General features: G+C 48.3%; 1 protein-coding gene and 1 long non-coding RNA gene across 2 annotated transcripts in view; one reads left to right on the plus strand and one right to left on the minus strand.

Annotated features, from left to right (window-relative positions):
* RPS6KA2 (ribosomal protein S6 kinase A2) overlaps positions 1-27,497 on the minus strand; it is a 259,047-nt gene that overhangs the window by 225,088 nt on the left and 6,462 nt on the right. The window lies entirely within an intron of this gene.
* Positions 20,595-26,917, plus strand: LOC115940011 (uncharacterized). Its single transcript, XR_014148070.1, has 4 exons — positions 20,595-20,756; positions 24,240-24,404; positions 25,240-25,278; positions 26,625-26,917. It is a non-coding gene; the product is annotated as an uncharacterized LOC115940011 (long non-coding RNA).

Here is a 27,497-nt window from a genome sequence, read left to right on the forward strand (position 1 = left end):
AGACAGTGAAACAGAGAGATTCTGGGCTCTTGGGGACCAGCGTCCCCATGGGCAGCAGAAGCTGAGGAAAGCAATTTAAGGGCATTAGCACTTCACTAAATGGTTTCGCTTAAGTGTTTACCAGCTCTGGAATAATTTAATTGTGCACCTAATTTTAAAGAAATTTAAAACATTTGATAGAAAAAGGGAAGGAGGAGACAGAAAGTAAAGGGAAGAGAATGGTTTATATGGTTGTAATAAATCTAATTTTATTCACCTTATTTTTAAACACTAAACATATTGTATATTTATAGTGTTATGTATACATTAATATAATTTTAAACCAATGAGTATATTTAATTACAAAAACCTTAATATTTTGAGAAATCAAATTAAATGTATTTGTTTTTTTTTTTACTTATTAGCTGTGTGAATAGTTTATAACTGGTAAGAGAAAAAGGGTTTGGAGGAGTAATTATTCAATGGCCTCAAAGTTGTGTTATCTCAAAAACTCAGGGGAAATTACAGAAAATGTGTTTGAAAATGCTCCCCCAGACATCAGCAAACAGTAAAAGAGAAGTGAATTACTTGTAATTAGCTGTAGTGACTCTTTAACTTATTCGTGTAAGAAAAAAAATAGAAAAACAGACTTATATAAAACAAGATTTAAAAATAAGACCCAGTTTAGGATTTTGGAAGGTCGTCTTTTTTTTTTTTTTTTTTTTGCATTGAGGAAGACAAGGGCATTTATTCCTTGCTGCCCTCCCCCCAACCCCCCGCCCTTGGGAAGGTCTTCTGTGCTCAGAAAAGGGTGACATCCTGACCAAAGGAGAGAGGGACCATCTCACAGCACAGCTGCTGGCCCCACGGGATGTTGTTCTGTGCTGGCAGCCTGACTCTTTTGTTTTTAGGGTGTCCCTCTGAGGGGAGTCCATCTGGACCCCAGCTTTGAAATGGGGAATGTGAGACATTCCCTAGACAAAATGACATCAGAGTTCAGCCAGTGGGTCCAAGCTCATCATTTATTAAGAAAGAGAGAAAGCGAGACAAGCCGCTTTTACTAACAAAGACAAAATAATTCACTCATATGTAACCATAATGTTAAACTGCTAGTTATATTTAATAAAATGATAATCTCTGCGACCAAGTGATATACCGTAGGTAATAATGAATATAAGAGGATGAAATGAGAGCAATTAGAATACTTTTCAAGACCTACTTTGATTTTGTCATTTCTTTTAACCATACTCCTTAAATACTGGGTATTAAATCTGTCCCTTTGGTCCTGAGACTCTGTACAAAGTCATTGAGGTTAAAAAAAAAAAAAATGTCCAAAAACAGAGACAGAGAAATTATTGTGCCCTTTGACTAAATATCCTTCAAAAGGAAGATCAGAGACATTTGAGGACGAAGCTTCCACTGGTGACGTGGACAAGAAGCAAGCCCGCAGGTGTGTTAGGAAAAGTGTTTGGATCTGCAGCTAAGCGCACCGTGGCTCTGAAATACTCCTGTAACAGGATGCGGAGAAACAAACGCCCTTTCTTCTGTAGACACGGTTTTGTTTGGGCCAACAGAAGCCGGTCCCAGGCTCACCTGGCCAGCCAGCGAGGGGCCCACCCCCACCAGGTGTCCCAACCGGGACCTGGCCACATCAATGCAGAGCTGCAGGGAGATGGGGAGGAAGCCGGCCCAGGAGGAGGGAGCACAGGTGGAAATCACTCCTGGCCTCCTCCTCAGGGTGGAGGGGGTCGGGGCTGGGACTGGCCTGGGAAAGGGCAGGTTATTCCCACAGGAGAGTTGACACCAAGCGAACCCCCAAACTGAGCAACTCCCAGGTTCTGAGCACCAAACCAGCAGTTAACGTGAAGACTGGGCTTGTGGCAGTCCAGGGGTGGGGATTACCTGGACAAGCCCGGGCAACCAGACCACCAGAGACAAATGCTTCGCTGACAGACTCAGGTTTCCACCCAAACACGTTCCTCACCTGGGACTATCACAGGAACCTCCGGGACTAGAAGCCCCAAGAGAGGTGCAGCCCACCTCCTGGGCTGTTCAGCCCCCACAAGCCAAGAGCTGGGGAGCACGTGATGTTTCAATTTACATAAAATCTAGAAAATTGTCCCTACATTTTCCAGTGCAATATTTCAAAGCCATCCTTTTTGAATTCAAAAATGGAAACTCCCTCGGGAATGAGCAGAAATGGCAGAAAATTGCTTTTAAGATGTTAGCAGAAGGCTAAATGTAACGCTGCTATGAAATTGCATCCGAAATGTGCTAATGTCATTTTTTAGACTATTCTTGTGGAACCCAGATAATATTGCTAAACCATGAGCCTCTAAAAAATTTTCCACTGGAAATTTCTGTTGAGTTTCTAAAGTCTCTGATGATTCTAGATGTTGATTACATTTGCTGATTTCCATAAGTGGTTTTTTTAAAGTTAAGCAGCCTCTGTGTGAAATAATAAAGGTGACGAAAATAATACATAGACAAAGAAATAGATTAGCTAATAAAGTGGGAATGCACAGTAAAGGTTTCTATTATAAGATAAATAAGGACCCCAGGCCCATAACAACACGGAGTTCAATGAAAGGTCAGGGCATTACCTATGTTTATATTTCTGTCTACATAAATGTGTTTGTTTTAACCCTTGTACTATTATTACCCATTGAGTTTTTAAATTCTATCAAAGATCTGAAGCATTCTATGCAGCCTGGTGGGGAGATCACGAGTTACTCCCTTTGAACACGAGTGAACTGCACACCTGCACTAATCAGATGTCTGGCCTGAAGCTACAAGATAAAACATCCCTAGATACTTGGATTTTAATCAAAGAGAAAGCATTTCCTAATGCTACTGCAACAGAAAACACACTCCCAGGTCCAGCAGCCAAGACAGCAGGCTTACCTTTTCCCTCTCCCTTCCTGAGATACTATTATTAAAAAGAAATTCTCCTTCCCCGCTGCTCCCTCTACAATGCGGCCAATTTACAGTCTTGTAAATTACCAGGCGCCAGGTCAGCAGCTCAGGGTCCCCAGCGGTGTCCTCAGGCCTCTCGTGCCTGCTCAGTACAGGCCGAGAAGAGCCTCAGAAACGTTGGCTTGTCCCGGACTTAATCCACCTTTCGCGGGACTATTGTTTGATGTGCAAATCTGCACAGGCTGTGGTGTAGAAAGATGCGTGGAGACAATTACGTCCCAGAAGCAGCACCTTGGACCCCTTTGCTGCAATTTAAAAATGAGTTTCTTTTTTTTTTTTTTAAGATTTTTAATTTATTTTTATTTGAGAGAGAGAATGAGAGAGAGAGAGCACATGAGAGGGGGGAGGGTCAGAGGGAGAAGCAGACCCCCCGCCGAGCAGGAAGCCCGATGCGGGACTCGATCCCGGGACTCCAGGATCGTGACCTGAACCGAAGGCAGTCGCTTAACCGACTGAGCCACCCAGGCGCCCAAAATGAGTTTCATTCTATTGCTGGTGGAAATGTACATAAGTCTTGTCTAGTAACTTCATTTTTCCCCTGGTTCTGTCCATGGCTCCTCTTCTGGAAGAGCCAACTCCGCTGCGGTCTCAAAGTGTGTGCAGTAAGGGTGCCCCCCGTCTTCTGGCCCAGCCCAAGCCCGACCCCCCTGCGGCGACGGGGCCCCCTCCCTCCTGGTCTGTGGCCATCAGTGAATGCACATAACCCGGGCCTGTCACCCTCGAGGGGCAGGAGCAGTCCCAAGGAAGAGATGAAGATTTCAGAGAAGAAACTGGCTAAGCGCCATGGCACCGGGATTTTAAACTGGTGTGAAGCCGCCTCTGTGGGCCTAATGCACATCCAGGCACACCCGACTGGAGGACAATGCGATAGGAGGTCGTATCACCTGCTCTGACACGACCTTTCATGAAGAAACACTAACGGGCTTGCAAATTTGGGGCCTAATGACAGGTTTAAGTTTGCCTGGGACAAGTTCACTTTGCAAAATCCCCACAAAAAAACAACGAAAACTTCCATCAAAAGAATGATCATTCACAGTGAGCAAACCTGCACAAGGTCCCACAGAGGCTGTGGGCGGGGTCAACGACCCGGCTCCTGAGTGTGGCTCTCGCCAGGTGTTCCTGGACAACTTCACTTGCTTCCCCGAGACACGATCTGCCTGCTAGAGAATCACAGGAGCCCCAAACAGTCCCGTCTGCTGCCTGTCTCCATTTCTTAGCCCCTTTTGCTGACCATCGTCTTCAACTTCCCTCCTCCCGGCGCCCTGGAACTCAGCCCCCCACCAGAGCTGAGTTCTGCACTGCTCAGCGTGGCGGTCCATCCTCTGATCCCCCCACCCCCTTGCTCAGCACCCAGGTCGTTCCCTGCTTCCTAAAACCCCCCTCACTCAGCTTTCTGCACTGAACTCCTCCGACACCCACACCCAATCTCGCAGAAAATGCTCTTGGCTCTAGTTCCACACATGCCCGTAGTCAGACCACTTACCACTTCCCTCGCTACCTCTCCCTCTGGTCCAAGCAGTCACGGCCTCTTGTGTAGGATTACAGACATCTCCCTTCCCAGCACGGCGGCCAGGGTGACCCAGGGAGAACACGGGTAGGACATCACACAAAGCCGGTGGTTTCCATTCACCGAGCAGCCGCCCTGACCCTACAGGGCTCCAAAAGGCCCCATGCAATCCGGTCCCCATTACCTTCATGACCTCACCTCAGCGTTCTCCCCACACTCCCCCTCCGCCAGTCACGATGGCCTTCTCGCGGTTTCTCCCAGCCTCAAAGGGGCCAGCGCTCTCCTGCCTCTGCCTGGAATGATCCCCCTGGGGAGAAGCAGGGTTCACGTATTCATGTTCTCCAGTCTTTATTCAGAGGCATCTTCCTGAGGCCTTCTCTGAACACGCTTTTAAAATTACATCTGCTCTTTCTCTCTCTCTCTAAAATACATCTTAAAAAAAAATGGGGGTCCCGGGCTGGGGCTCTCTCCATGCTTATCCTCTCCTGCCCTCTCCTCCCAGGAGTCAGACCCACACTGCGGTCGGCAAGCTTGCTGAACTCCCTCCAGATACATCACTGTGTGCCTGACCCCAGGCATTAAAGCATCCACTTTAATCTGATCTCTAGCCCATGGTTTTGGGGAAACTGGATCACTGCATGAAGAGAGGTAGAGAGTCCTGACCCTAGTGTGCCAGGAGGAGCCCCAGGAGGCCAAAGAACCGCAACTGGAAAATTAAGCTGTAACCTTCACAGAAGATAGGTGAGTCCATCGTCTGCCTGAGAGGAGCATATTTCTGTGACTAAAGAATGAAGACATTTGTTTAAATGAGGAAATTCCCAAAGCTCAAACCATAAGGCAAAACAAAAAATGTAGTTTTGATAATATCAAATTTAGGCTTTGTATTCACTGCAGGACAAGGTGACTATATAGTAGCTATATTAAGAGTGAGATTTGTAATTTTTAAAATCAACAAGGGACCAACGTGAGGAATAAATAAGGACAGCCTACAAATCCATAGAAAATGACAAGAATTCAAATACAGAAATGGGCAAAGAATATGACTAGGCAATGCTCAGAAGAGAAAACCCAAGTGGATATCAAGCCTAGGAAGAGATAAAGTTGTTAGTAATTAGAGAGGTCCAAATTGAAATAGCAACAGGACATTACTGGACACTCGCCAGACTGGCCGAGTTGGAGGGCTGGACAGCGCCAAGGGCCAGCGGAAATGTGGGACCCAGGACTTCACGCACAGCCGTGGGGTGTGGACGGGCACAGCCCTGCTGGACAGTGTTCGGGCAATGTTTACTCACGCTAAAAACACGCACAGCCATGACCCAGAAACCTCACTCCTGAATGCTTATCCATGTGCGCAGGTCCATAAAGGGGCGCATGTGGGGACGCTCACTGTGGCTTTGTTGTGGCAATGGTGATCACCAATATACATAATAATGACCAAGACACAGTGCACCAAGTGTCTGCACACAACATCAGACCGCTAACAACCCAGCACCAGTCTAGGAGGACGCTTCTTCCCTGGGCTGGCTGGACAGAGCAGGCAGCCTGGGACACGTGCAGCTGAGCGTTTCAGACGGAACGGCTTGCCCGGGGCCAGCACTCCGATGACAGCGAAGTCAAGGAGATGCGGAGGTCCTGCAAACACACATGCCGTGTGAGTGTCCTGGGAGGGGGACACACCGGTGTCACTGAGAGCAGTTTCAACCGCCTATGTTAAGTCAGAGGTTGCTAAACAGACACCCAAACAAAGCGAGGCTGCATATCGGTCTGCTGATGACGATGTCGTGACCGGAGACTCACAGCGACCTCACCCTGTATTTCCCTTAGGGGCAGTGGTCCAGTATTTGCTAATTCAGCAATCGTGGCAACTTTACAGAACATAACCATCTCGAGCCGCGAGAACGGACAGACGGTACCCACGGTTCCGACGACGGCCGCACATTTGCCAACACAGCCGGGGCCCGGGCCACACGGTTCAGAGATGGCCTCTGTGAGTGCCCCACACAGACTCCCAAATATACCTGAACTTGGCGGTGAAGCAGACCAGCCACTCCAAACGGCACAGTGCGAACAGGAGCAGTGGGAGGATTTGTGCCGGGGGGCCTCCCACTGTGTGCACCACGGTGACAGCAGACCTGGATGGAGAAGCGAGGTCACCACGCCCGCTGTCCTGTGGCTCCAGCACGCACACGGGGACAGGGCGGTGGGCTGAACATCGTCTTCACCAGGTCACTTCGGACGATGCGCCTCGGCACTTGCGTGCGAGGAGTGGCTTCTTGGCCCGTCCTGTGTGTCTCCTGCACCCCGGCCAGTGCGGCCGGACTCACTCACCCTGCCCTCAGGCAGCCAGTACCCCTCCTGTCCGGTGCGTGTGCAGGCCTGCTCACCGGCCGGAGGAGCCCCTTCCCCTAGTCCAGCAGCTCCCGGACACAGAACGATTACCTGCGTCCACACAATAATTGTCATTCTTGTAAATGGAAACAAACCATTGTGGAAACGTCCTGACGCTTTGTATTCGACCTGCATTTCAGTGCTGCTGATGGAAGCACCTACAGCCCAGGTCCAGCACGAGTCTGTGATCGAGAAGCAGACCCTCTGTAAATGCCTCCAAACCCCAAACTGAAACCCACAGCACTTGGCGCTGAAACTGGGGAATGTTTGCATGAACCTTCAGCCCCTGAAAGCACAACAGTCTTAGCATGCTAGAATCAATACTCACTCCTTTTTTAAAAAGTTGTATATGTATAAAAATTATTTCTAATCCTTTGATAAAAAGAAGGCATTCTTGACCTTTTAAAAGGTCTAAAGCAGCATTTTGGCAAATGTGAGTGCAGTCTGTTTTTGGCTCCCGTTGTGTGGTCAAGGGATGAAGAGTCCTGGTTAATCTCATGTTCTTCTGAATCAAATTACCACGTATACTCCTGAAATAATCGCTCTCAAAAAATAAAATTTACTTAACAAGAAAACTACATTGAACATAATGGATTTTTTCTCTAGTGATTCCAGAGTCACGGGTGGATATTTCAGGGTCTCGTTCAGAATGTTAATGATGATGCAGAACAATAGTGGCCGGTTCCCTACAGAGCCTGACTTCTCTAGAGGGGACTTCCCATACAACCTTGTTATGATCCCATCTTGGAAGCTTGGGGGATCCCGGCAACAATCAGGCCTCCCAGATATTTGCAAGCCACCCCCAACCCCCTCTGCCCTCCTGTCAGTTCCCAGCGTAAACACCACTTCCTCAGATGGCTTCCCAGGTATGCAGTGTGGACAGGCGTCCCCTTGAGACTCTCGTCCAGAGAGGTGGCATCCTCTACCTTCCTCTCCTGGGATCCTCCTCCTGCATGCCCATCCTGCCCCACTCGGCTGTAAATAGATGGTCTGCTTCTAGCGCCTTCTCAGGCAGGTCCGAGGCCCTGTTCCTGCAACTTCACACCTCGTTTCATGAATAATTTTAAGCTAAGAACTTAAAAGACCTCAGAAGACCCTAGTCATTTGCATGTTTTCAGGCCACACCATGGGCAGATCAATTTCACAGTGTCTTATGCCATCCATCTTTGAGCTTCACCATCACTTCATGGAGAGGTATGTCAAGGAGTGTTTGATGGGTTATAAATTCAACGATCCCATTCAAAACAGAACTGTGCCCAAAGAGGATTTCCTATAAAAGTCAGAAAACTCCCTCCCTAACTGAAAATACCTTTATGGGGCCCCTGGCTGGCTTAGTCCATAGAGCGTGCAACTTTTGATCTCGGGGTTGTGAGTTCAAACCCCACGTTTGGTGTCGAGTTTACTTTAAAAAAATGTTTTTAGTAACTTTGACCATTCAGAGAAAAAAACAGTCTCATGGATTTTATTTTCATAACCCACAGTAAATCATGTGGCCCTCCTGCATCTCTGTGTTCTCTGGGTCCTGTTTGTAGTCCAGGGGTGGAGGGAAAGGTCCCACAGCAGGAATGAGGGACCAGGCATCCTGATAAAGGGGACCCTCCCCGACTCACGCTCCTCCTGGCCAAACCTCAGGTCACCACCTCACCACGGGCTTCCTAGAACCACCTGAACCTATGAAGTAATTCTGTTCAGACTCCAGATTTGATCTTGTTTGACTCTAATAAAATTACAGGGAATTCATGCTACATGCTGTCATTTGTTCCCCAAGCTCATTTAGAACACTCTGTATCGGAATCCTAGGGCTGCCGTAACAAAGTACCACAAACCGGGGAGCTTAAAATGACACACATTCTTGTCTCACAGTTGTGCAGGAGAGAAGTTCAAAATCAAGGTGCTGGCAGGTCCATGCTCCCTCTGAAACCTCCAGGGGAGAATCCTCCCTCGTCTCTTGCAGCTCCTGGTGTCGCTGGCAAGCGCACCAGCCCTGAGCTGACAGACACATCGCCTGGCTTCTGCCTCCCTCGGCTCACACTGTCCCCTCCGTGTGTCCATGCTCCTCCCCTCCTCCTCCCCTAGAGCTGTCATATTTGATGAAGGCCTACCCTACGGACCTCATCTCAACTTGTTTCTATCTGTGAAGTCTCTCTTTCCAAATAAGGTCACATTCAGAGAACTACAAGATACCTTGTGGGGGGACCCAAGTCAACCCGTGCAAATGGTATTAGCAGCATTTACCTTCCCCGTGAAGAAAACTCTGGGCATTACTGTTTTTTCCCTAGAGGAAGTATATTAAAATTACAATGTAATTTAGAAGACATTATGGAGTAATACCATTGGAGAGAGACTAGACTTTCCCCTCACCTTCCTCTAGCATATTTATGTCGGACATCGAGGTCAGACTGTCTTCCACCTCAAAGTTTAGCAATGCCTGGTCCCTTGTATTCTCTCTGGCACTAAATAAGTATTTTTTGATTGGTTGATTGTTACTGATCAACTTCATGTTACTGATGTACATACATCTTGCAATAAACAACATAAAATATATTTAATGCTTTTCAAAGATATGTATGGTTTTATGCCTAAATTTTTTTGTACCAGATCATCTGAGACACTACATAGAAGACATTATGCTTTTTAAAAAGACTATCTACAAAACCAATTATAATCAAGAACCCTTTTTAAGTGTTGGCTATATTAATCAGGAAAGAACAAAGAGACAATGTTCTTAAAGTGTAATCTAGAAATCATATGAGCTCTTTCATGTTAAGGCACAGTAGAGCAAAGACAAATATCTTCCTTTTAAACTGCTCATTATTATTCACTGAAGCTGCAGGAGACTATCTTGGCAATATGCGCTAATGCTTTCTCACGAATCCTCCAAAGCTAGAAATATCTTACTCAGCATCTATGAGATGCTACTCTCTGGTATGATAAAGGGGAGAAGAAAAACCCCAAGGAAAGCACTGTTTCGTGTGCATGATTAAAGAAATGGACCAAAAATCACATGAAACCTGGGGCACCTGGGCAGCTCAGTCAGTGAAGCGTCTGCCTTCAGCTCAGGTCATGATCCCAGAGGTCCTGGGATCGAGCCCCACGTCGGGCTCCCTGCTCGGCTGGGAGTCTGCTTCTCCCTCTGCCTGCCAATTCCCCTGTCTCGTTCTCTCTCTCTCTCTCTCAAATAAATAAATAAAACCTTTTTAAAAAATCACATGAAACAAGAGTGTAAAGATTATTCTGCTGTCACCATTCCATATAATCCAGAAAAGTGTTCACCTCCATCATTTCCCTTCTAACTGATGTGGGGGCCCTGGTGGGGCCTGTGGGGAGCACAAGGACATGGCAGGGCAGCCGCCCGGGGGAGCCCGGCCCCAGCTCACTGCATGGGAAGCCTGCCCACAGATACTTCCTTGGATGGGATGTGAGAAGAGGTGAATATTTACTTCTTCAAACTGCTGAGCTACTGGGATAATTTGTTACAGCTTTTAGCCTATCCGGACTTACAGTTGCTAACATATAAGAACACCCTTAGGATTCAAATACTATTGCAACCTAAGTCCAAACCAATCCACTCTACCAAAACTGTATCATCCCACCTGTAACTTCAGATCTGCAGATACCAATTAATTGGGGAAACAGTCCAGGGCATGAAAGGAGAAATTCTCACGCAACTGCTTGGATGCTCCACCCCATGGTTACACAGGCACTCAGCCAAAGGGATGGGCATTTCAGGAAGGTGCTGGGGGCCTGGGCTAGATCCTCGGCAGCAGAATTGGGAGAGGAAAAGATGATAAAAAGAAAAATTCAAGAGAACTGCTGGTTGACTAGGTAGGGAATGCCCACAGAGCTCTGCGCCTGTGAGAAGGAGGGGTTTAGTACCATGGATAGAGGTCTTGGTTTGTCTGCGGCTCCTCGGGTTTTCATCCAAACTGATGGCTTCCACAAGGAAAAGGAGACTTCACACAAAACCGTAGCAGTTTTTCCATTGAGGTCTACAAGCACCAAGCCTAGAAGAACACTTGCAGTACCTCTTAAAAAATACTGCTGTCGAGGGCGCCTGGGTGGCTCAGTTGGTTAAGCGACTGCCTTCGGCTCAGGTCATGATCCTGGAGTCCCGGGTTCGAGTCCCGCATCGGGCTCCCTGCTCGGCGGGGAGTCTGCTTCTCCCTCTGACCCTCCTCCCTCTCATGTTCTTTGTCTCCCATTCTCTCTCTCAGATAATAAAATAAATAAATAAAAAATCTTTAAAAAAAAAATACTGCTGTCGATACATATGCCTCTTCCGAATAGGGATGACGGACGATTAAAAGGCTTTGGCTGAGATTTTAAAATAAGGTAAGAATTCTTCTGTAACAGCAGAGTCCCGCTTGTCCTCCACACATTGCCTTCATAACCATGCACACCCCATCATAAGGTTCCTGAAGGGCCTGGGTCTAAGGTGTTTGCCTTAAAAAAGGACTGCACTGAACTGAATGGGAAGATGACAGTACGCCTTAAAGTGGATATAAATGGACTACGGCTCATTACGAAACTTTAAACAGAACGTCTTGGGTTACTCCATGGGAAGTACTCGGAAATCAAAGTCAAACTATGTCTCAGGAGGCTATTAGGTGGTCAGGTGAGGAAAGAAGCAAACTTTTAAATGTCACGTATGCTCCTATGTTGCCCTCCTAAGACATAAATTGTGTAAGGAGAAACCCCACAAGGCCCTGCCCTGCAGAGCAGCAACCTGCTGACAGATACTGGGTGAGTGTGGAGTCACAAGCACATGGGCTCCTCCGGATGGGGTGGTTGTGACCTAAAACCATCATTCCTTACTTTGTACAAACACTGATTTAGGAAATAGCATGTCACTCTCCCCTCAAACTGAACATTCACACCCTCTCTGTGGATTCCTTTCAACAACTCCATCTCGGGGGGGGGGTGTGTGTGGGTGTGTGTGGGTGTGTGTGGGTGTGTGGGTGTGTGTGGGTGTGTGGGGATGTGTGGGGGTGTGTGTGTGTGTGGGTGTGTGTGGGTGTGTGTGGGTGTGTAAACCTATACACACACATCAACAAATCCAGGACAAACTGGCACATATACCCTATGCGTTGTGAATACGAATGTCTATAGAAAACAAGTAAATGAATAAATAAATCAGGAAGAGCAGTGCGTGGACGAATGATGAACCACTGGTGATCTCGACCAAAAGCAAAATGGGAACCAGCGCAATTCTCTGCCCCTCGGCTACTGAGTACAGAACGGCCCACTTTGCACAGTGACTCATGCCACCCATGCTCTGTCCAGCCAGGGAGTCCTGTCCTAGGTCAGCAGCTAGAACTTGGGATTTTCGCTTTATAAGACGCTCCAGGGACACATTTCCTCATGACATTTGAAGTGAAATTGAGTATTTGATTTGGCTCCAACTCAATTCTTTCTGTGTATGTGTGTGTATGTGCAAGCACACGCATGGGCCTGCACGTGTGCTCAGACCTGTCCCATTAAGACAGCTAGAAGCCAAAGCGTCATGCGTTAGGGTCCTCTGCTGCCTGGCCCCCACAAGCCTGCTGACCACAACTTCATACCCCAATGGGCCGAAGTGCTCGTCGGGCTGAGAGCTTCCTTCCCCATGTGGCCTCTAACAGGAAACGAGCATGCTTCAGGTTCCACCCACATGGCTGCAATTCAGGGGGTGTTTCCCCACAAATGAAGAAAGAGAGCCTTTAAAATCCTTTTAAGAACTCAGCTGACCTCATGGTCAGGAATCCATTTCAAAGTGAGAACAGCAGCAGGTTCTCCAAATGAATGGAGAGATCGGGCTGGGGGTTCCAGGTGGGACCACAGAAAGGAGGGTGTGCACGTGCTGGCCAGGGGTGGGGAAGCAGGGAGGGTACGGACTGGACAGGCTGGGACGGCGGCGTCCAGGGAGCTGGGTCTGCGCGGAGCCACCACTTCTAACAGGCAGTAACTCTAACTCTTGTTTTTAGATAATGCCACGAACAAAGAGACCCCGGGCTCGGCTGGGCTTCACCCCGGGGTGGGGGTGGAGTGGGGGAGACTCTGGACCCTGCAAATGAGATCTCCCAGCAGCAATGACCAGCGCCCTGGCATGACTGTCCCCCAATTGTCCTGCTTTTCTTATCAATAATCTTGAGTAGAAACTAAAGAAAAATGGAATTAACCTAAAAGAATGAATCAAGACAAATATAACAATGAGTCATTAAATAACACTTAGGACATAAATGTTCTTTTTTGGCAAATTTTCTAGGTTGGTGAGTATTTTAAGTTTTACTGAGGAAAATAGATGTAAATTTTATGAACTGGCTGGAATCACGGGAACATTTTTCCACAGCTTTCTCTTCCTCCTCCAAATCAACTCTAAGTCGATATGCAGTTCATATTTGTAATCTAAAAATTGATATAGAGTTCTCTGTATGTTCTGAGAAACGTTGGAGGGCATGAGGACTACAACAATAAGCCACATCTTCATCATGTTTGAAATATTAAATCCTGTGGCATACAATGAGCCCAGAGAGCAGGGGTCGAGACCCCACTGTGTCCCCAGCTCTGTGCTAACACCACGGAGACTCTGAGCCCTTGTCCTTGGAAGGAAGATCAAGGACTGAAGACACACACATAGAAGGAAGAAGTTGGAGCCTTATTTTACACCATATACAAACACTGACTTAAATCAAAGACCTAAACATAAAGCCTAAAAGTATAAAACCCTTAGAAGAAAACAGGGAAGAGCTTTATAACATTAAATTTGGCAATGTCTCCTTGGATAGGACACCAAAAAAACAGCAGCAAAGGAAAAATACATATATTGGACTACTCAAAATGGAAAACTTTTGGCAACCCACTGGATGGGAGAAATATCTGCAAATCCTACATCAGATAAGAGGATAATACCCAGAATGTTTAAAGAATTCCCACAACTCAACAACAGCAACAATAATCTGATCAAAAATGGGCAAAGGACTTGCATAGACATTTTTCCAAAAAAGATCTCCGAACGGTCAATAAGCACATGAAAAGATGCTCAACGTCACCAACCATTATGGAAATGCAGACCAACGCCCATGGGATGCCACTTCACATCCATTAGGAAAGCTACTGTCAAAAAAACCCCAGAATATAACAAATGTCAGCAAGGATGTGGAGACTGTGGAACCTTTGGTAGAAATATAAAACAGGGCAGCTGCTGTGGAGTTTCCTCAAAAAATGAAACATAGAAACACCATGTGGCCCAGTAATTCTACTTCTGGGTATATACACAAAAAAAAGTGAAAGCAGAAATTGGAACAAATATTTGTACACTCATGTTCAAAGACACATTATTCACAATAGTCCAAAGATGCAAACAAGAAGAGTGTCCATCAGCAGATGAATAAACAAAATGTGGTTTATACATACAATCTGATTTAGCCTTAGAAAGGAAGGACATTCTGACACCTGCTACAACACGGATGGACCTTGAGGACGTTATGCTCAGTGAAATAAGCCAGTCACAAAAGTCAAATCCTGTAGGATCCCACTTACATGAGGCACCTGGAGTAGTCAAAATCATAGAGACAGAAAGTAGAGGGTGTCTATTTCTATGGGGGGAGGGGAGGGACTGAAGGAAGGGGACATGGAGAGTTACTGCTTATGGGTACAGAGCCTCAGTTTTGCAAAATAAAAGATGTTTTCTGGATGGTCAGTGGTGATGGTTGCAAACAGTGTGGATGAACTTAAAGCCACTGAACTGTACAGTTAAAAATGGCTAAGACGGTAAATTTTATGTGTATTTTACCACAATTTTTGAAATATCTCCCCCAAAGAATGACATCACTGGTCCAGAGTATAAAACATCTCTCTCAATACGTGTGCAAGAAAGAAGCTATACCAAGCTCAAAGACATCTCTCTGCAAGGCAATGGAACAAGGACGGTTGTCTTAGAGGCACAGTGTGGTGAATCCATGCCAGTGTGCTTTCTCATGGGTGTGCTTCTGTTGTGGGATCTGACACGTTCCCTCCACCTGGTATTGTCTCCCTCCCTTCTCGATCCTGAAAGCAGGTCTGGTATTTGGGCTGCTGCCTTAACTCCCTTCTCCAGGCTCCCGCAGCCATGACATTCCATCCTGACTCCCATGTTAATTTTTATGAACTTTTATTTGAAATTTGGGACATTCTTTCTTCTTTCCCCCTCCCTTCTAGACTAAAACCTTTTCTTGGCCCTTTCCGTCACACTAGAGTCCTGACCACTGAACTCCTCTGGCCAGATGCTCTCTCTTCCTTGGAGCTGGACCATGCCACACAGTTGGGAGTGTTACTTCTATGATGAAAGGCCTCCTTGGAATCACAGCGATACCAAGAGTCTGACTGCAGACACTGGGGTATGCCTCCCAGCTCTCCAGCCTCACCCCTGCAAGACGGGAGCACAGCCCTTCCAGTGGCTGGGGAATCAAATCCCTGCAAGTCACTGCCCTCAGCTAGGAGATCCCCTTCACCCAAGGGCTCGTCCCCTTCTGGGGGGGTACCAGTGTTGGGGTATAATGACCTGGTCCCTGCCCTCTTGATTAGGATTGACAAGGCCTTTGCTGTGGCTACCTATGTGCACACTGCTCCTTCTGCCCAGTCTCTCCCCTCACTCCCCACAAGTATGGACCCCGAGAGAACTCATATGAAACTCCCTCAAAGGCAGGTCTTCATTTCAGAATCCCAGTTCCAAGCAGCCAAAACCAGAAGCCCCATCACAGACTCGTTTCCTCAGGATCCTTCCTCAGCTATGTTGGATCCATGGAGGTCACGACCACTGTGCATCTCTAAAGAAGCAGGTGGACTTTCTAGGCCTGGCCGGTAGAAGTGAGGACCACACCTCTCACTCGAATTTACCCTTAAACTTCTTTCATGTTTCTAACAACCATCACTCCTCCCCCACCTCTGCCAAAAAAAAAAAAGATCAACTCTGAGGAAAATGAGAACATAGTGCCTTGAGTTCATGTTCTTGCCCTTCTCTGCACCTCTTTACAGGAGCGTCTTCCTACAGAACAAGGGCTTTACACTTCCTGGTAGGAGTTCTTTTAGGGCATACATCCTCTTTCCTCTTTCCCTGGCTGTATTCTTCCTCGCCTTCCCCATGCCTGGTCATAGCAGCAAAAGGTGATAGAGAGAAATTCCTCCAAAACTGAGAAGGGAAATTACAACAGGAAGCATTTCAAACAAACTATATTCTACCACATACACATACATATATACGCACAATCTCAAAATTACATACTGCGGATAGGTAGATAAAAGATAGATAGAATGACTGATTGATAAATAGATAATAGAAACAAGTTGATGATGACGATAGGTAGCTGATAAGTAGATATTTAAATAATGACAGGGGCACCTGGGTGGCTCAATCGGTTAAGCGTCTGCCTTCAGCTCAGGTCATGATCCCAGGGTCCTGGGATCAAGCCCCACGTTGGGCTCTCTGCTCAGCAGGGAGTCTGCGTCTCCCTCTCCCTCTGTCCCTTTCCCCACCACTCATGAGCTCTCTCTCTCTCAAATAAATAAAATCTTTAAATAAGTAAAGGACAGTCTAAATTAATGAAAACCATGAATCATATGTTTTCTAAATATACACTTATTACTTCCAAGCACACATAATCAAAGGAACTAGAAGCTGGAAAAGAACTGTGGAGCCAAAGCGCTTCCATGATGCCTTAAAGAGCAGAATTTATTTATAATGTCCCCATTAAAATGTCTCATCGTAAATAGATCTTGCCAGCGTATTTGAAAACAGCTTGCTCTTTTATGTAAGACAACTTAATTAGCCTAATTAAGATGCTTCGTGACGTTTTTCTTCCATGACAATGCAGATCATCCTAACAGCGAGCATTTACAGCGTGCTCACTGTGTGCGGGCAGTTAGCCAAACTTTCGCTCAGTATTTCCTAATTTAATCTCACAACTATGAAGTAGACACAAATCTTATCTGCACTAACAGATGATGAACCTGAAGCAGAGGTCACAGAGCGAAAAAGGTGAAATAAATTCAGAGGAGCACAGAGGATTTTCAGAGCAGTGGAACTACTTTGTAAGATATCGTAATGATGGATGGATGTCATCATGCATCGTCCAAACAGCACCATGCTCTATCCTTCATGCAAACTTTGGCCTTGGGTGACTGTGATGTGTCAATGTATGTTCATCGACTGTAACAAATGTACCACTCTGGAGGGAGACAGTGATAGTGGGAGAGGATGTGCATTAGTGGGGCCAGGGACTATTTGGGAAATCTCTGTGCTTTCTGCTCAATTTTCTGTGATCCTAAAACTGCTCTAAAAATAAAAGGGAAAACAATCTGGTGGGACTTCAGTTGGCATTGCATTGACTAGCAAAATCAATTTGGAAAATGAACACCTTAATAATATTGAGTCTTCTGGTCCATGAATATGGTATGTCTCTTTATTAATTTACGTCTTCTTTAATCTTTCAGCAGTGTTTTTTTCCCCAGCAGTATTTTATAGTTTTCAGTATATAAACTTTGCATAGATTTTGTTAGATTTATCCCTATGTGTTACATTCTTTGCAGGCTATTGCATATAACTTAATTTCAATTTCCAATTCTTATTGGTAATATCTAGAAGTACAGGGAGCAGGGAGGGATTCCTGACCCCTTCACAGCAGCTAGCCTTTAGCTGCCCCACAGACAGGATCCCAACATGGTCCTGAGCATTGGAGGGAGCATGAGGCTCCTCCCATGGTCTTAGGCCTTTGCATCCTGTGAGAGAAGTGCTAGGAGCTGGGTTGGGTCTCCCTCCAGTCATGCCCTGGCCCCGATCTTTCTCACATACCTCCAGGGAAGGCCCATGGAGAGGAGATGCAAGGAGTGTGGGCTCCCGTATGCCTGGGCCCCCCAGATTCTAAACTGGTGCAGAAGCCCACACTCAGCTGTTTTGTTTTTACCCACTTCCATGACTTTCTTCCACCTGTTCTCTGCCACAGGTGAAATAGATCATGTCCCAGCCCTCCTCGAAGGCGCTTGTCATCCTTTAGGATAAAGCTCCCTGGTTGCCTTGCTCTCTGATGGGTTCAAGGAGAGGTATGACTTTGTAGCTCACCTGGCTTTTTCTCATTCTCAAGAACATTTTCTTTATGACTTTCTGCATCCTAAGCAGAACCAGAGCACCAAAGTCTTTTGTTGATGCTGTTTGTTTGCTTGCTTTGAACCAATAATGTATCCAAGTATCTTTCCCTTCAGAAGTAAATAAAGTTTTCACATGAGAAAAAACAATCAAGAAGCAGAATTTGCCCTAATTTACAATTAACTTAAGACCTCTTTTTAACTCCTGCTTTCAAGGCACACAAAAATTATGCTGACTCTATTCATGATCAAGTACTCATTGACCAAGGCTCTAGGTCACAAACCCCAAATGCCTGTCTGGTAAACAAGGTATGTCTGAGTGACGAACGGAGTACTTTTGGTATTTAAAAGCTTCGTATGAAGAGGTCAGCAGCTAATGCTCTTTGTTAAAATTAAAATTAATTAAAATTAATAGCTAGACATCAATGCCCTGTCCAACAGAGGTACAATTTAGCTGTAACTGATTTTTTTCATGGAAGTAAAATAATATGGACAGAAGGGTAGGTAGCCCTTAACTTATAAAGTGAGATGATTTTGACCTTCCTAATCTAATGGTTTAGGGGAAGGCAGAATGAAAGCCTCCACCTGTCAGTCATAATGGGCACTGTTCTTATGTAGGAAAATGTTAAGTTTGAGGGGAAAAAAATGAAATATTTAGCAGTGAAATGTATGGTTCATATACTTTACCTAAAAATACTTGAGCAAAAAATACTAACAAAAAGTAATCTACAAAAATATGACTTATTCCACATTCAAAATCCTCCAGTTGCCCCAAGAAACATGTTTTACAGTTGGTTTCTTCAGATCAGGACTCAGCCTGGAAATACACATTACACTTTATTCTGTCTCTTTTGTCCCTATAATATGCAATTGTCCTTCCTGGTCTTTTGCTTCAGACTTGTGAAGAGAACAGACCAGCTGTCCCAAAGACAAGCCCACTGCGAATAACGGCACCCAGAGAGCTCCACACGGGGAGCCCTGAAGCCTGTGAATGGGTTACCTTCCATGTTTAGGTTAAGGATCTTGAGATGGGGAGACTATCCTGAATCATACAGATGGGTTTGATTCTGGGGGGAGGCAGGAGGGTCAGAGTCAGCAGATGGGAGGGTGGAAGCAGAGGGCAGGGTGAGCCAAGGAACTAAGACACCTCCAGAGGCTGGAAAAAGCAAGAAAGCTGATTCTGGAATGGAACGCAGCCCTGCCAACACCTAGATTCTAGCACTTCTGACCTCCAGATCTCTAGGCCTTTGTGGCTTGGAATCCTCACCTGTGTGGTCATTTGTTACCATGGCAATCAGAAGCGAACACAACCACCGCTTGGGCTCCCTGTGAGCTGAATCACAGTGCTCTCCACCTTGTTGCTTTCTTTGTGTTTTCCCTACGAACTTGGCCGCTTTGTTTAAAGTAACTTTCTGCCTTGTCCTTAGGAATGTATCATGGTGTGCCTTGTACTGTAATTATCAGTTCTTCTATCCAACAGAAACCCTGAAGCCAGGGGACATGAGTCATTCATCACTACGTCTTCCAAACTGCCCTTTGCAGGACAGCTGCTGAAGAAATATTTCCTAGATAAGTGAATAAATATTTGCTATTCGTAGAGCAACCTTTAAGGAAGGTAAAAGGAGAGGGAATGAACAGGAATGGGGGAATGTGCCATATCTGAGAGTTTAGTTACTTTATATTATTTTCTAAATGTAAAACTAAATGGACTTGCTTCTCGCCTTATAATAGAGACGTTTGAGTAGTTCAGTTTACCAACTTAAAAACGGTTGCCAGTCACCAGGGTCCTCATCAGAGGGAGGCAGAAGGACCACAGTCAGAGGGAGATGTGAGGGCCGAAGCAGACATCAGAGCAGAGACGCGATGCCGTGCCATCAGCTCTGAAGGTGGACAGGGCCGGCAGCCCAGGGTGTGGACTGAGATAAGAAAGCGGGCTGGGGCGCCTGGGTGGCTCAGTTGGTTAAGCGACTGCCTTCGGCTCGGGTCATGATCCCGGAGTTCCGGGATCGAGTCCCACATCGGGCTCCCTGCTCGGCGGGGAGTCTGCTTCTCCCTCTAACTCTACCCCCTCTTACGCTCTCTCTCTCACTCTCTCTAATAAATAAATTAAAAAAAAAAAAAAAAAGAAAGCGGGCTCTGCCCTGGAGTTCCCACAAGGAATGCAGCCCTGCCAATGCCCGAGCTGAGCCCAGTGACCGTGGGGGTCTGCTCTCCCGAGCCGTAAGATCATAAACTCATGCTGCTTAAAAATAGTAATAACTAAAATAGAAAATGACAAATATCTACCCTCCCAGTAGATCATGAGTTGAATTATTGAATAAATTAGTATTCTCCATACATAGAGCAAAATACTTGTGATGGAGCAATGACTACAGATATTAGCAACAAGACAAATCCATGACCTAACGCCAGTCGCTTGGAGAAAAAATGGATTTGGAAGTCAATGACATTGTTCTCAGAGACTGCCCAGTCTACCGCACTGCTTCTAGGAAAAGCCTTTTCTAAGTGTATCTTGCCCTTGTTCTGAGGGTTCCCTGCTTTGGGGACTCAAGGTGTGGCCCGAAGACCAGAAGCACCACACCCCTGGGGAAAAGGCTGATTAGAAATGCAGACTCTCAGGCCTGCTAGGCCAGATCTGCAGCTTTTATCAGACTTTCCAGCTGACGGTCAGACTTGCGAGTGAGCACGCCCCGTCAGGGAGCAGGCCCGCCTCTGTCCCCTCTGCCCTCCTCCGGACCTGAGCAAGCTGGGGCAGCCCGGGGACACGCTGCGGGGCGGCCAGACCCAGGGAACAGAAGGCTGCACAGCGCAGGTAGGCCAGGGCCGGGCGAAGGCGGGGTTCTGGGTTGACTTCTACATGCGCCTTGACAACCCCACAGCAATACTCCAGGTCCCCGGGGTCCGTCAGCCGCGCTCGTGAGGCCTACTGCCAACCGTCTTCCAGTTTTCCATAGTGAGCGTGCTGGCTTTTCGTAAATACAGCAGAGCCGCTTCACTGGTCACGAAGGATGGAGCGCACGGCCTCCCCGTACTTGAAAAGAAAGCTGCGTATTCCCACTCCTCCCTGTGTTGTTAAAGGTGTCTGCAAGCCCGAGCCCCCGCCGCGGCCTTCTGGTCATGGAGGCCGCCCCGCTCTCTGGGAGGCAGCGGCCGCGGGGCCCGTCAGGTGTCGGGAAGGGGCAGAAGACGCGGTTTCCTAGGCCTGCAGGAAGGCAAGATGAAAGCCCAAGAAAGGAGCCTAACTGCAGAGCAAGAAAACGTAAAAATTAAAAAGCTCTGAGCCCGTGGCTCTTTCGACATGCGTTGTCCCCACCACGCTGGCCGCCCCTGGCCCCCCCCAGAGGCACACCGCAGTGAAGTCAGGAGAGGGCCCAGGATGGGGGCCTCATGGCTGAGAACAGGGGAGGGTTTCTGCAGCATGTGTGATGATTTGTGTTTTATTCCCTCCTCCTGCTGCCATGTAAGCATCATCCCCCATGACCACGCTCCAAGAAGAACAGGGACTGACCGAGGGGGAGTTTTGTGCCGGCAGAGGTCGGGTGTCTGAGGCAAAATCACCCCAAAACGTGCTCTCATCCCAAACTAGGCACCCCCACCACCGGGAGCTTGGGGTTGCCCAAAGTCAGAGGGAGCCCCACACGCTGCTTGGTTGGTGTGGAAGAAGAAATTGCTACAAACCTAGTCAGCGTACACGCGTGGGTTTTAGTTCATGCCCTAAAAAGCAGGGTCTGCACCAAAGACTTTGAGCCCCAGACCCATGAGACCAAGAAAACTGAGTTTCTCAAACATTGTATTTGTTATGGGTTGAACTCTGTCCTCAAAAGTCCTAAACCCCAGGACCTCAGCACATGACCTTATTTGAAAAGAGGGTCACTGCAGACATAATTAGCTAAGAAGTAAGTCATCAACTGGGTGGGCTCTAATCCAATGTGATGGACTCCTTGTGTAAAGACACAGGGAGAACATCCCGTGAGGACGGAGGCAGGGACCCGGCCATGTGTCCGCAAGCCTGGGAACAGGGAGACAGCCGGCAACACCAGGCTCGGGAGGCACCTGCAGTGGGCTCTCCCTCCCAGCCTGGAAGGAAGCAACGGCTGGCTCCTCGAGGTCAGCCGTCCAGCCTCCAGAACTGTGGGCATGAATGTCTGCTGTCTGAGCCCCGTCTGTGGAGCTGCCACACAGTCTGGGAAGGAGCCCCGGCTGCCTGGATGCCTGGATGCCTGGATGCCGTACCCGGGCAGCCGACAAACACCTGCTAGCCGTGCACTGCACCCCGCCGCTTGCCTGCACCAGTCTCCCGGAGTCTACTCTTTTCGCATGAGCTCCAAGGGAGGGTCCTGCTTAGAAGTCCCCGCAGCTTCCCAGAAAATCCAGAGTAACACCCAGAGACCTGAGCCGGGTCCCCACGGCCCTGCACCCCGCCTTCTCCACGCTGGGCTCCCGCGCTCCCCCGGCCGCCACACCCACCCCGCGCCTAGAACTGTCTTCCCCACGTTCCTTAGCTGGTGTGTCCCCTCATTCAAGTCCCAACCCAAACCCCACCAGCCCAGAGGGGCTTCTCCACCCACCACTCTGCTGACATGGCCCCCCTCACTCTCCATCCCCACTGCTCTCCCTACACCACTTGGGATGGAATGGTCTCCTTTAGTTGCTTATTTGAAAGAACACTAAAATGGAAGGTCCATGCGGCAGAGACTTTAGTCTGTCTCTGTTATCTGAGTCACTGAGTCCCCAGAGCCTGGCACAGCGCCAGGCACACAGTGCTCACGCAGACATTTGCCAGGGGAATTAAGGAGGAGGGAGGGTGGGAGGAGGTGGGGGGGAGGGGAGGGCTGGCTCCCACCAGGCGTGCGCCCAGGGCCTGTGGTCCCCCACATCCCCGGAGACCCTCGTCATTTCGAGAAGAATCTAGAAATCACCCTCTGGTATTTATCCTATTACTCTGGAAACAGGCGTTTATGTGTCTGAATCCTCAAAGATTATGATTTCCTGAAGAACAGGAGGTCTTACTCATGTTTCTGTCAAGCCTAAAATAGACAGTAGATGCTCCCCAAACTAGGTCTTCAAAGAGACTTCGAGTTCTTTGCATATAAGTTGCGCCCACTGCTTGCTCCCTTCGTTCTGGGGAGGATGGGAACCGGGGTAGGGCCGAGGGACCCGAGCCCCCCACCGGCACCCAGGGAAGTCGGGCCAGGACAGAGACGGAGGGCAGAGACGCTGCCGACGCCCAGCTGGCTGCTTACTCAACACACATTTGGCACTGAGGGGTGTTTTGGTACTACATCTTGGAGAAAAATATGTCTTAACGATTCCCTAGAGAGGTTTATGACTCACATAAATTGCAAAGTCTGTGTCTCCACACTCAGCTCACAGCTGCACCTGTTACATGAGTATAGTTCTGCTGTTTTACTCTTTATTCCCTCAAAATATCTGAACGGTCATACACTACACAATTTTCCACCTGATACTTTGAATTTTACCCCCACACATAGAGCATCACTATGGAGGATACAGGTATCCTCTCTTACCATAAATACTCAAATTATCCATCTGAGGTTAACAGAAGATAAGGAACTTCTGTAATTCTTGGATGTTTTGGTACACATAGAAACCAATTCTGTATTTTCCCACTTTGAAGAGAGCGGGAGAGAGAATTCTGAAAAGAGGAAAGGAGAGAGAATCCCAGTGTGACAATGTAGAGCCCCTGAGTTCCCCCACAGCCCCAGGAAGCATGGATATGGCTGCAGGGACGCTGCCCGAGGCCTCCCGTGTGTGAGCCGGGGAGGCACCTGTCACCTTGCTTTAAGCCCAGAGGAGAAGACAAGCCACAGCGTCTGACCTGGGCCCTGATCCCATTACCCAAAAAGCCATCAGCCACCATCAGCTACACCAGGGGATCAGAGATTCTAGGATTAGAAAGCACAGCAGCGTGAATAGCTTTGGCTTGAAATTCCCTTATTTGTTGGCTCTGCATCATCCTGAGCGAATCACGGCATTTTCGGTGCCTCAATTTCACCACTTGAGAAACCGAGGGAAAGTAAGGGACCTCCCTCCCACCTCTCTGCGGCTCAGCAAGGACGGAAGGTGATAGAAATCAGGTTCGCGTTAAGAGGCGGCGTTCTTATTCCAGCGAGTCACTGGGCTTCCTCTCTGGTGGGACTGGTGTGCCATCCTTCCCTGGGGGCTCAAACACAGGAGGCCCTAGAGGACACCCCACACTTGATCTTAGGGCTTTTTCCAAGCCCTGCTCTGGGCTGAAGTGCAGCTTTAACGAGGTGTTTGCTTCGCGATTTAGCAGCCACCCGGCCACGGGTATTGCTGGCTGTGATGGATGGGTCAGCACCCTCGGCCCCGGGGCAAGCAGCGTCTTATGTGACCGGCCACCACCTCCGCTGCTGGCCTGTCCCCCGCGGCCACCTGCTCGTTCACACCGGCTCCAGCCCGGACACAGACCGTGCGGGTAATTTGCTCTGCTCGCCCAAACACGGGCCCGCGTCGCCCCCGGGCGGGGTGTTCTAAGACACGGGACAGGGTCCCCGGGGGGCGTGCAGGGCCAGCACAGTCGAGGCAGTCCTTGTATCGTCAGAGGGAAAGCCCCCCGGAAACGGGCCGGCTGCTGGCTTTGTCACAGAAGCTGAAAGACGAGCGTCTCGGCCGCGGAACCAGCCAAGGCCGTCCTCCCGCGGCCAGCGGCGATGGGCGCGAAGGCCCGGTGGTGACAGGCCGACCCGCCGCGGGGCTGGGCGCGTGGGAAGAGCCGGACCTCTGGTCTCGCGTGGATGCTCGCAGAGAGCTACTGCCGACTCAGTGGCGTGCTGCAGCAATTTCCCCGACGAGAGGGCCCATCTTCCTCCACTTCTGCCCCAGTCAGCGCGAGTGCGGGGTGCTGCTGAGCCCGCCGTGACCAAACACAGACGGGCTTTCACGGGCTCAGCCCACGACCCTTCCTCCAAACACATTCTGGTTACAGCGCCTTCTCCAGAGTCTCCCTAAGGACTGAACGCAAGCCTGTGTTTTGCTGGACAGAAAAACGGAAAGCAGTAGGAACGTAAACGGGCTGACAGGGCGGAGGTGACGTGGCTGACGCCAGCTTCAGGAGACGTGACGAGCACCCGACAGGCAGGCAGAGAATGAGCAGGGCTCGGAAGACCGACCATCTCTGTTCCAAACTGCTAACTCTCGCTTTAAACTGTAATTGCTTTGCTCTTAATTGCTTTATTAGTTCTGAGGCTTCATTATTCTTCTTGTCTCATTTCTATTCAAACCAGTTTGGATTGTTTCTTCTTTTTTTAAAGGAACAATGGAACCCTGTCTAGATCCCCAGGGCGAGACAGGTAAGAGAAGATACGCTGGAACCTACAGGTGATCAGGGTGGCTCAGCCCCGACCCCGGTGACATCCCACTCTGACCATGACTTTAGCCCAAAGGGTTCTGATAACACTTTTGGGTTGTTCTCTCCTTCAAGCATGAAGGGTCCTCCATGCTCCCCCAAATCTCTTCCCTGGCCTTGCCCCCAAGCAGAGAAATCAAGGGGACCAAGCTGTATCTGCTTGGAAGTCAGGCTGCTGGTCATTAAAGGAGGTCACGCTGACAGAACATCCTGCCCCAAATAACCGCCATTGGTCCACCTGACCCCTGAGGAGAGGCCAGGGGCCTGGCAGTGGGGACTGTATCTTCAAACATCCTCAGACGGGCCGCAGTTGTCTTCTCTGCCCTGGTACCCCCCTCTGCCCCCGACAGAGCTCTCCACCAAGAGGTAGCTGACCTCAGCAGATGCCACCCCCCCACACACACTGTTCTGCCTACAGATGCCAGAATCTCTGCTATCAAAACCCGGAGTAGAAGCTCAGGGGGGACAGGGAAACACCCCAGTCATCTTGAGGAAATAAAGTAAAACCATGCCAATGTGGAGAATAACTTATCTGGACCTTGTTTCTGAAGTCGACAAGAAAGTGGTCTTTATTAATAACATAACCCTGATATCTAAGCACTTTAAAAATGCATACACCGAATTCCAGTATTTTTCATAGGTTGTTCTGTGAAATTAGGAACTTGTCTAAAACACCTGTGTCTGTGATCCAGAGACAGAAGGTTAAGGGTTGTGTGGGTACGCGAAGTCTGGGGCTGAGCGGTGCTTAGAGGCCTGGCTTCCGCATCCTGGAAGGGGCCCTCTCCTTCCTGCCTCCCCACACCACACCACACACCACTGCCCCCAGGGACCAATGACAGGGCTCCTGTGGGGAGCCCCAAGGGGCTTCCCAGACACCTAGGCTCAGTCACCCGTGGACTAATCCTGCAGTGTGCGCCCAAGCGAAGCATGTGATTCTGCAGTCAACCGTGTACTCTGGTAGGGTCCTAAATCCTCACCTCCCACCCAGCTTTGCAACACATAACCTGCAAAAGGAGACAGGGAACAGGAGTGCAAATCTCACAAAGCAGGCGCCTCCCACACATTCACGGGTCAACTCTCTGCTCCCGGATTTCCCTTCCAGGACTGTGAGTCCCTCCCAATAACCCCTGAAAGACACAGCTGAAGAAACATTTCCTGACGCGATCAGCTGAGGGTTTTTTCTTTTGCACGGGCACCCCGGGTAGGGGGCAGCCTTTCCCTCTGCAATGGTGAGGAGAGGCACGTGGCACTCACACCCACTTCCTCTCTCAATTGCAATCTTTATTCTAGACGTTCTTCCATGGACAGAGCCATGATGTGAAATACAACTGGACGAGAACCACACATTGAGATATTTATACATAAGATGTCCCAAGTGTGTTCTATGCTTTAAAATGTATCCTTATGAAATGCCACACACAGTCACCAAATCAGAGTGACCACAAGGCCACAACGGCTCCTGAGTCCCCTCCCGCGTCCCCTCCCACATGCCTCCAGGATGCACCCACTTTCCTTGTCATCTTTCCATGTTGGGCACCATGTTCTGCCCACCGGGCGTCAATAAATATTCTTGATTGAATGAATGAACTGTTGTTGATTTGAATGATTTTTTTTTCCTAAATAGGGTTTTTCATCATCATACACGTCAGACTGGCCAACGGTGTGAAACTTTTCTGCTCTGACTTCCCTCCCGTGTCTGAGCCATAAATCCTTCAGTTACAGGAGACCCCGCAGTTCCACTCTGAAGGCCCAAAAGGACGCACAAGGAAGCGCTTGCTTCCCACCAACCCTCAGACAGTTGTGAAAACATCCATCTGCTGTGGCTGGACCTGCATGTTGCTTCTTCCAGCATCGTCTATCAGAAACCTCAGGAAGCAGCCCGTTATGTCTCAGGGGCCCCGCAAACACCACGAACCTGTCACATAGCAACATTGCGTCCTGCAAAATACTCCTAAAACTTGTTTGGAAATTCTTCCTTCGTTTATTAAGAGTCAAAGTTAAATTGATATTCTACCATCGGGAAATAGTAATAATTTGCTGTGTCTCACCTCCCATTATCAAAAATAACTTTAAAGAGGTCGAATAATTTTACTGCAACAAATCAGCACCTGCATTTCCACCCAAAATGTTAAGGATAAGACACCCTGAGACTAGGAGATCTTA

This window comes from Leptonychotes weddellii, chromosome 8 (assembly GCF_054177405.1).
Source record: "Leptonychotes weddellii isolate Sample4059 chromosome 8, ASM5417740v2, whole genome shotgun sequence".
NCBI lineage: Eukaryota > Metazoa > Chordata > Mammalia > Carnivora > Phocidae > Leptonychotes > Leptonychotes weddellii.